The sequence below is a fragment of the Pinus tabuliformis genome, chromosome 8 (genome assembly GCF_031772625.1).
Source record: "Pinus tabuliformis cultivar Carrire ecotype Pingquan chromosome 8, CPIR1, whole genome shotgun sequence".
Lineage (NCBI taxonomy): Eukaryota > Viridiplantae > Streptophyta > Pinopsida > Pinales > Pinaceae > Pinus > Pinus tabuliformis.
The window spans coordinates 1,493,958,991-1,493,969,610 of NC_142294.1; positions in this window are offsets into that span (position 1 = coordinate 1,493,958,991).

Here is a 10,620-nt window from a genome sequence, read left to right on the forward strand (position 1 = left end):
CTACCAAAGCTTCTTGATCCAACATTCCTTGCTTGTCATCTTGTTTTCTTGTCCTTACTTTTCTTGCTTGTTTGCTTCCTCCTCTTGGTGCTTTTCTCTCTCTGAAACTAATTATAAATCCAAACTAACAAAAAACTATGAACTATCCTTGAAAGCCTTTTTATCATTGAGACTTCTATTTTCTTCAATTTCCCTCATGCAAACCTGTGACCTTTCATCTTCCTTTTCTCTTATTTTACTTTATTTTCAAAAATAAATTCTAATAAATTCCTTTTTGCCTTTCCAAAGTCGTTTCCAATGCCTTTTCCAATTTCCTTAGCCATAATAAACAAAAAGTGATTCCCACTAGGATGTTTTTCCCAACATTTAGCTTGGAATATTTGTCCCATGACCTTGGTCTTGTTATTTTTCCTTTATTAACTTTATTACATGAACTTTTAAGCTGGGGTTGTTACAAACCCCTCCCGCTTAGGTGAACACCGTACTTGGTGTTCTACGAGAATATGACCAGCAAAACCATTGAAAACCAAAACATACTACCCATGGAGATTTATAACTTATCTCGATGTAGTACTTACAATGGAAAACTTGTTAAAAAGAAAAACCAACATGAAAAACATGACAAGATGACAACCATACTACTTATTGGAGATTTGTAACACGACACATTGCGGTATTTACAATAACAAACATACATAAATATGCACATATATCAGAACTCCTTTGCCTCAACTGGAAAACAATGAAGGATACATAGGCCCCATCTGATCAACCATCTCCCATGTAGCTTCATCGGTACCAAAGTGCTTCCACTACACTTTAACTTGCTCGATTGCTCGGTTTTGGAGCATGAGTTGTTTACGTTGTAATATGTGTGATGAGGCTAATCACTAGGTACATTATAAGGGTCATGATGCCATCCTACATCTTTAGAACTAGCTCTTTCTCACATTTATTTACATTTTTTGTTATATTATGCTTAGTGAGAAGGGTAAAAGATGTGTGTCATGTCATGTGGCCTAATATGGTTTAATTGAAAAAAATGGAGCAATTTTTGAGATGATTTATATGCAGGGGCTCGGAGTAGACAACAAGGAGAGAATCTAGGGGGTTTTCCACCTCTTTAACTCCCTCAATCAGTCCAAGATCACAACATACTCTCTCTCTCATCATCTCGAGGTCATTGGCAAAAAAGCAAGTGAAGTTAATGAGGAACAAGATCCACCATTCTCAAGTTGTAGGAGACAAATATTCTTATTTTCTAGGGAGATTCTAGTAGCTACCCTCTTGTATAAATAAGCATGTAGAAGAGCTCATTAGGATTTGAGTTTTGTTTTCAGCTAGGTAGCTATTGAGCTCAAGAACTTGGCACTGTTATTTGATGTATTAGACTTTGATCCAATGATAATGAGAAGTTGCTTGTTGGTTCATCACTGAGTTAGTTCCAGAGGGTTGAGGCTCTTGGGTCTGGGACCAAACCAATGACTTAGGTCTCTCTTGTGTATTTGTATCTGTTTTAGTTTTAGAGTATTTCTTAGTTTCTTTCATTTCACTGGAGAATAATCCATCAAAATAGGTGATTGCAGCCTCTATCTCATCTCTCTCATGGGAGCATGAATAGAAGGATTTACAACCACAGTCCAAAAGTATTATGTTTATGATTTATTGGAAGAATATTTGTGTTAGTCATATTATTTTGCAGGTGCTTATTGTAGCTTAGGAGTTGGTTTATTGATTATATCAAAGTTTTGGCATAGATTAGATAACATTTAAATTCAACTCATCTTTTTCACTTCTAGTTGTTTCATCTTTGTAAATATTAAATGGATGTATGCATGTAATGATTTAAGGGTTGTTTGGATCTGTAGGCAAGGGCACCTTCACCACCTCCATCACCACCTCCTTCTTGGAATCCCTCACCTTCTCTTATGAACCCTAAATTCTGTCGCAAAAATTTAGTTTCATGAGATAATTTTCCTAGGGTCATCGAGAGCATCCCTCATAGTGAAAAACAAGCATTCAAAAGGCTCTGAGCTTGGCTAGGGACTTTGGCCACCCTTTACTCATTTACCTCAACCTCCATCCACCTTTCCATACCCTTAAACCATCATTTTCACCTCTTAAACCTTCTCAGTAACCCTCCTGTAGCATTACAAACCCTCCTATAGCAATACAGGGAACCTGTATCAGCATTTTTCTTCACCAGTTTTGATCCTTACTGCAACTTGGACTTAGTTTAGAAGGATGTTGAACCCCAACTGTGACTTCATGATCAAGGGAAGCTCCTAGGCCACTCCAAACCCTCCTTTTCCTTCACTGCAAAAACATAATAGTGTTAGTTTCCTTATCACAAATTTGGCACAAATAGAACATTGATTTACATGCAAGTGTGAGCTAGTTAGATGGTACATAGAATATTGAATTATGGTTTGGTAGGTTAGCTTCTTTTCTGCAAGTAGATCTGATAACTAGATGGATGATTGCAAGATAATGTAATTTCCTTTCTGTAAATAGTTTAGCTCTTACCTTTTCATGAATTGTTCCAATAACATTTGCAAGTTGAAGTTAACAGAATTTTCATTTTCATAGTTACAGGTAGACTCTAAATTGCATCGTCATTAGCTATCTTTCATTCTAATTAAGTAGGAGGAATGGTCTTGGAACACTATTGATCAAATGTCCTAGTTGAGGGTGGCATGAGTAGAACCCATGTACTGTGCATATAGCACTGTCACCTCGACGTTTGTATGAACCTCGAGTTCATAAATATAATTGAGGAGCCCTTGGGAGTTGCAGCACTCTTGGTGCAATACCAGGGCCCACCACTTTTTGGCATCGTTGTCGGGGAGGTGTCTAGGTAGATGTTATTTCTCCTTAAGCATTTTTTGTTTTGTTTTACATACAGTTTTGAAGAAGTAACATAAAAGAAAAAAATATTTTTTTTCTTTCATGCCTCGTAGGAGTAGAGATACTCAAGGAAAATTCTTGCCAAAAAACCCTACACTCTCAAGAAGTCAACCTTCACTCTTCTTTGGTGACTGTCAACATCCCTCTCTGACTACAGGGGTGTTAAAAGACCCTCTAGGTGTGAAACATGAAATATTTGAAGAAACTATTGGGGAAGAAGAAGAACCCACATCACCTACCCAAACTATGGATGAAAACAGGAACAACAAGGTTTCCCCTATTAAAGAGACTAATGGAGAGGCTAGAATTAAGAATATAAGCCCTACTGCCCTTCCACACTTCCATGGCTTAACTTCTGAGGATCATGATACCTTCATTTTTGAATTTGATGTTGTTTGTAGGACCTATGAATATGCCTCTAATGACCAGAAGCTAAATTTATTCCCCTCTACCCTTAAGAATGCATCCTTGCGGTGGTTTGTGGGTCTCCCCGGGGGTAGCATCACTACCTGGTCCCAAATGAAATAAGACTTCCATAACAAGTACATGGACTACTATAGGTCCAAATAAACCAAGGAAGAAATCCTTAGAATGAATCTTGGACTTGAAGAATCCCTAGAAGACTATGAGGAGAGATTTCAACTTAGTTATAGGAGGACCAGATGCACCCTTGATCTTGAATCACTCAAACTAGTTCTTCTCTAAGGGATTAGGGAGGACATGTTGGAGACCCTCAAAATGTTTTTTGGGGGAGATATCTATCAGTTATCATACGATTACATTAAAACTGTGTTCAATAATCACTCTAGGGCTACTAGAAACAAGGGTAGGGCTAGTCAAGGCTTGGTTGGTTCCTCTCCTTCAACAACTTCCATAGAGAATGAAATTGGGAACATGTTGGAGGATTTCAAGAGTGAAATGCTACATGAATTTTCTTTGCAAATGGATAATATGTAAATCAAGAGGAAACAAGAGGAAGCACAGATAGCCCTATCTATTTTCTTCCCTAAATGCACTAAAAGGAACCCCAGGAATGAATGCCCATTAAATTTCATAGAGGTTTGCTCAGTCTATGAGGAAAAGCATGCCACAGCTAAATTCCATTCTTTGCCTGGTTTAAAAGTTGTATACTAAGGGGCAAAAGGTGGGTCTGGGAAACCTTGCTTTATAAATCAAAGGAGGCCTCAAGGACCTTGGCCATACCAATAAGGCATGCAAGGTTTATCTTACTCTTATTATAATCCAAACCAGAATGCACCCTTTCCACCCTGGTACTCTTCCACTCAACCATCATGGTCCACACCTCATTCTTGGCCTTATGCTACTCAATATCCTCCTCAACCTGTCAATCAACCATTTCAGCCATATGATCCCCAACCTCCTCAATGGAACAACCCATCACAAGGTTGGAGGCCTCAACTCAACCAACCTCATGCTTTACTTCCTCCGCCCCAACCTCAACCACAACTCACTCATCCTGATCCACCCAGGAAACCTTAGATGCATGCTAAACCCAATCCAAAACCAAATAATAAGTAGGTACAACAGGTCTACCATGCAGAAACATATTATCCTACCTATGATGTGGAGGTCCTATTAATAAATTTAATCGATAAATTATTACTGAGATTTACCAAGATTTACAGAGAGGAATAATAAAATAACCAGTTACAATACACATAAATATTATACACATAATATTTATCCAGGAAAACCTCAAATCCAGGGAAAAACCCAACGCAATGAGACCTCATTAGCATTGGCCAAGTGATCCTTCACCACTCACCTCCAGGCTTACATTACAATGAAGTATTCCTAGCCTTTTATAGGCTCCATTACATGCAATACCACAAACCATAATACCATGGGTACACTATACCATGTTCCCAAAACCACTACTATTTAACTATGTTAACCTTGACTCAAACTCCGAGTCAATTTTACCTAACAATTCCCCCCTTAAACTTGATTGGGGTTCCTTGACTAAATCCAGCCAAAACCTACTAAGTGAGACAACCCCACTCACTCTAGCCCTTACCCCCTTCATAGTTTTTACCCAGGGTATTGTTAACCTGACATCCCCCCTATCACCTAGGTCTAACCCAGACTTTACTAGTGATTACTGAGGGGTACGCATTTCCTTTGTTGCTGTCTTTGTACATATGACATAAATGTCCATATAAAAAGAACCCATCTACTAGATTACATGGGTCACCAGCCACTGTAACCGCCATTCATCTAGTTGTTCCTATAACATACATGGTTCATCAATTAATTAATCCACGTGTACATGTCTTCCTCATCCACTTAATCTCTCATGACCCATTTTCCATGCTACTCATTGCCATTCCTTTTTTTTTGGCATAGTCGATGCTACTTCCACTCGCTGCTCTCCTTCCAACATCCCATGTTCAAGGAACTGACCCCATGTCCCATGGGAGTGACTAGACCACCCTCGAGGAACACCTTATTTTTCTTGATGGAATTGATCATTGTAGCACCAACTCTATGCATCTTCTTGCTAACTTCATATGACTTAAAGTACATGAACATGTGCATGGCTTCCATTTCCCTGGGCGTTTCTCTTTGGTCTATTCAAAACTATCTACCACCATGTGATTATGGTTATCCCATAGCTGAATGATGCAGGGAAATAGAGTCATAAATCGATCCCTTTAGCAAACTCATGCGCCTCTCCTTCCCACTACATTTTCTCTTGCGCTACTCGCATCCACGCCCATGCAGCTTCTATCCATAACTGCACTTTTGCCACTGCAACAACTCTCCTCATGCATTTTGATTTGTGAACTGTTGCGGCTTTCATTTTTTCCATTTTGATGCATTTCCAACCAATTTAAGAACCTCGTCTATTCTATAACAACTTTCAGATACGCATGAGCTCCATTTGGCCTGCAGAGCATACCTATCTATCTTTGTTCCCTCCACGAGGAGCGAGGGCATGTTCTCCCTTAATATTGTCCATAAAATGCTTGTCGTCAAAGAGAGTGACATGATAAGCCATCATGAAGCTCTCTATTTCTTATTTCATATAAATTCATCAAAATTAAACCATGGGCCATCACTAATAAAAAAACACAAGATTACAAAAGAAACATAGAAAACACATAATTGAAAAACTTGGTCTCCATATTCCATCGCCTGCCACAGATCGACATCACGTCCGGCTCCAAGCATGGCTCGCCTCATGCTTTTTGCAAGTGATCTTTCCACATTCAACTTCTCTATATATCAGGCCAATACAAACCCTTGGAAACAAAAAACGTCCTTATGAAGCCAACTTAGCTCTGATACCAGTTGTTAAGAAATTTACGACACAAAAATAAATTATTACTGAGATTTATCGAGATTTATAGAGAGGAATAATAAAATAACCAACAACAATACACATAAATATTATGCACATAATATTTATCTAGGAAAAACCCAACCCAATGAGATCTCATTAGCATTGGCCAAAACCCTGGCCAATCTGGCCAAGTGAGCCTTCACCACTCACCTCTAGGCCTACATTACAATGAAGTATTCCCAGCATTTTATAGGCTCCATTACATGCAATACCACGGACCATAATAACGTGGGTACACTATACCATGTACCCAAAAATTGTACTATTTAACTAGGTCAACCTTGACTCAAACCCCGAGTCAATTTTACCTAACAGATCCAAGAGATCAACCTTAGGTTTGGGAGAGTGCTTCCAGATAACCATCCACCATCACCATCAAAAGAGCTTGAAGAGGGAAAGTAAGAGAGTACCCCTAAAGTAAATCCACCTCCTTTTCCTGAGAGATTGATCCACCCTATCCAACATATCCCAGAAGAGATTGAACTTCTGGGAGAATTGAAGACTATGTGTGTTAAGATACCCCTTCTCCAAGCTATTATGGATGTTCCCATTTATAATAATCTTATCAAGGAGAGATTTTTAAAACATTATGGGAGAATAAAAAGATACACCCCCACCATCAATGTTTTTGGTCAATTATATAATTTGATGCTGGGGAGGGTGATTTTCCCAAAATACCGAGACCCTGGAAGTCTAGTAGTGGATGTGCACATTGATGGTATCATTGTCCCTCATACCCTGATTAACGTTGGGGTTGCCATCAATGTAATGACTAAATAAACCATGCTAAATCTAAACCTCCAAGGAGCTTTGAGAAATACCACTACAATGTTGCAACTTGTAGATAGATCCACAGTAGCTCTTGAGGGATTTGTTGAGGATGCCATGGTCTCCATTGACTCTTGGGAGTATCCTACTGAATTCCTAGTTCTCCAGCCCAAAACAAAGTTAAATGGCTATTCTCTCATCTTGGGAAGGCCATGGTTAGCCACTACTGATGCTTACATTAGTTGCAGGGTTGGGAACATGACCATTAAGAATGGACATTTGTCTAAAAAATTGGTATTGTATCCTCCTGCTCAGCCATCCATTGAGCATGACTTACCCTTGTGGCTAGAAGAGGAGGAATAAGATGAAGTGTATCATACAACATTCTACCTAATCTGTACCCTAGATGTTGTTATAGGAGGGGGGAAACCTGATGAAGATGAACCCATTGACCATATCCTTCATAATCAACCCTCCAATTCCATTCCTCTTGATGAGCCAGTGAAAGAATCTGAGAGTAGTCCTTGGATTGAGTTATGATCAATTCACCCAAGTCTTGAACATGTAAAAGTTGTAGAGTTTGGTACATCCAGAACCTTAAATATTAACCCATCTCTTGACCAAACAAGAAGAGAAATTGTGCAAGATGTTGAGAGAACACTTAGATGATTTTTCTTGGGACTATAAAGAAATGAAGGGGGTGCATCCCTTGGTTTGTACTCATCACATCTACATCAAAGAGGGATGAAAACCTGTGCACCAACCTCATAGGAGAATGAACCCAACCCTTAAGGACATAGTGAAGGAATAATTACAAAAGTTGTTGGATGCAGGGTTCATATACCCCATACTAGATAGTGAGTGGGTGTCCCCTCTAGTCTTATTCCCAAATAAGAATGGGAAGTGGAGGATTTGTGTGGATTACAGAGAACTGAACAAGGCCACAAAGAAATACCATTTCCCTTTGCCTTTCATTGACCAAGTTTTAGATGGTCTTTCAGGGAAGAAGTTATTCTCTTTCTTGGATGGATTTAGTGGTTACAATCAGATCCAAATCAGCCCTAAAGACAAAGACAAGACTACATTCACATGTCCTTGGGGTACCTTTTCTTATATAGTCCTCCCATTCGGTCTATGCAATGCCCCTGCCACTTTTCAAAGGGAAGTTTTGAGCATCTTTGTTGACATTGTGCATGACTCTGTGGAGATTTACATGGATGACTTCACTCCCTATGGATGTGACTTCCTAGAGGCTCTCTCTAATATGGGTAAAGTCCTAAGAAAATCCATTGAAATGAACCTCTCACTAAGCCCTAATAAATTTGAATTCTTAATGAATGCAGGGATTGTCCTTGGCCATTCCATATCTGAAGAGGGGATACAAGTGGACCCAAACAAGATTGCCATAATCAAAAGGGTCCCTACCCCTCAAAAGAAAAGGGATGTTAGGAGTTCCTTGGGATTAGCTAGATATTATAGAAGATTTATCAATGATTTTAGTAAAGTGGCTTCACCATTTTTTGGATTGATTTCCAAGGACTCAGATTTTTATTGGTCAAGTAGCTTTCAAAAGGCCCTTGAAATATTAAAAGAGAAATTGACCACTACACCCTTACTTAGGGGTCCCAATTGGGATTTTCCTTTCCATATCCATATTAATGCATTAGACAAAGCCGTGGGGGAAAATAGATGATAAGTTACCCTATTCCATTTATTCCATTAGTAAAAATATGTCTAATGCTGAATTGAACTACATTGTCACTGAAAAAGAACTCTTAGTTGTTGTACACTCCTTAAACAAATTTAGGCACTATATCACTAGATACCAAACTTTTGTGCATATTGATCACGCAACTATTAAATATTTGATGAATAAGCCTGATGTGAATGCTAGGATTATTACATGGTTGTCATTGATACAACAATTTGATTTGACTATCATTGACAAGCCACGAAAAGAGAATGTAGTTGCAAATTTTTTGTCTAGACTTACTCTGCCTCCAGGTGATGAAGGGATGATCAATGATCAAATTCCAGATGAGCACCTATTTTCTATCTCAATGCTCTCTCCCTGGTTTTCTAACATAGCCAACTACTTAGTTGCTGGGAGATTTCTTCCAAATATGTCATCCAGGGAGAAGAGCATAATTGTAAGGAAAAGTGCCCCTTTCACTTGGATTGGGGGCAACCTTTTCAAACTGTGTGATGATGGTATTAAAATGTGTGTTTGTAATAGTTTGTATGTCAATATTTGTAGGTTTTAACCCTGTACAGAAATTACTTGCAGACGAATTCTAAAAAAATAGAAAATAAACAATGACGAGAATATAAAACAAATACACAAATATTTTCCCCTGGATCCAAAAAACCAGGACTACTAGATCAATTTTTCATTATATTCCTTTGAATGTTAGAATACATATATATACGTGTTGAGTCATTCATAAACCTCAATCGATTAACCCTGGATTAGAACATATTCATAGTTACCTTGACTGGATCTACAAAATACCATGGGCAGAAAACCATCATGCCCAAAACCATGTGCAAAACCATAGGTAGGTTTGCCCACCTAATATAAGGTCCAAAAATAAATAAATCTTGGGGCATTGCCCCAGACCCAGTGAAAGGGGGCTACCACACCCCCCCCTTCCCCACCCCCAAAACCCCCTGACAGGCAGGGTTGCACCCCCTTCTGACCCCCCTGTTTTGCGTGCAACTAGTCATGGAAAGAATATAACACACACCCAAAATTCTCCCACTTCTTGTTTTATTTTCCACATAGGGAGCCACAAGAGAACTTAGTCATTGGTCTAACCTTGCAACACCTAATGTTTCTCTACACCAAGAAAACTTCTTAATGCTCACAAACTTTGTCTTTGCATCTGGAACATTCGTCAAAGTGTCCACATTTACTAGAAACACCTCTTTGTCTTCAACCATATCCCTCACAAAGTGATACTGAACATCAATGTGCTTTGTCTTTAAATGATAGGCAGGGTTCTTTGCCAAGAAAATTGCACTTTTCCTGTCACAGTCTATCCTTATAACTTATTGTACTAACACCATACTTGAAAAAAAGCTTTGCAACCAAACAACTTCCTTGCTTGCATGAGTGGCTGCCATGTATTCTACCTCTGTAGTTGAAAGTGCCACTATAGACTGTCTTTTCCTCATCCAACTACCTGCAATTACAAATAGGTTACACGCACACCCACTTATAGATCTTCTTTGATCCATATCTCTAGCTAATTCTACATCAACAAATCCACGAATGTACAAAACTCTGTCCAATCCTGGTCTTCCTTGGTAGCACAAACCATGATCATTAGTGCCACACAAATACCTTAAAAGCCAGTTCATTTTTGTCCAATGATCCTTCCCTGGTTTTGACATAAATTTGTTCAATACTTCGACTGCATGTGCAATGTCTGGTCTAGTATAGACCATTTCATACATCAGGCTACCAATTGCACTTGCATATGGAACATGGGATATGTCCTCTTCCTCTTCTTGTGTCTTGGGACACTATTCAACAATTAACTTTACACCTACAAGAACCTTCACCAGTTTACTAT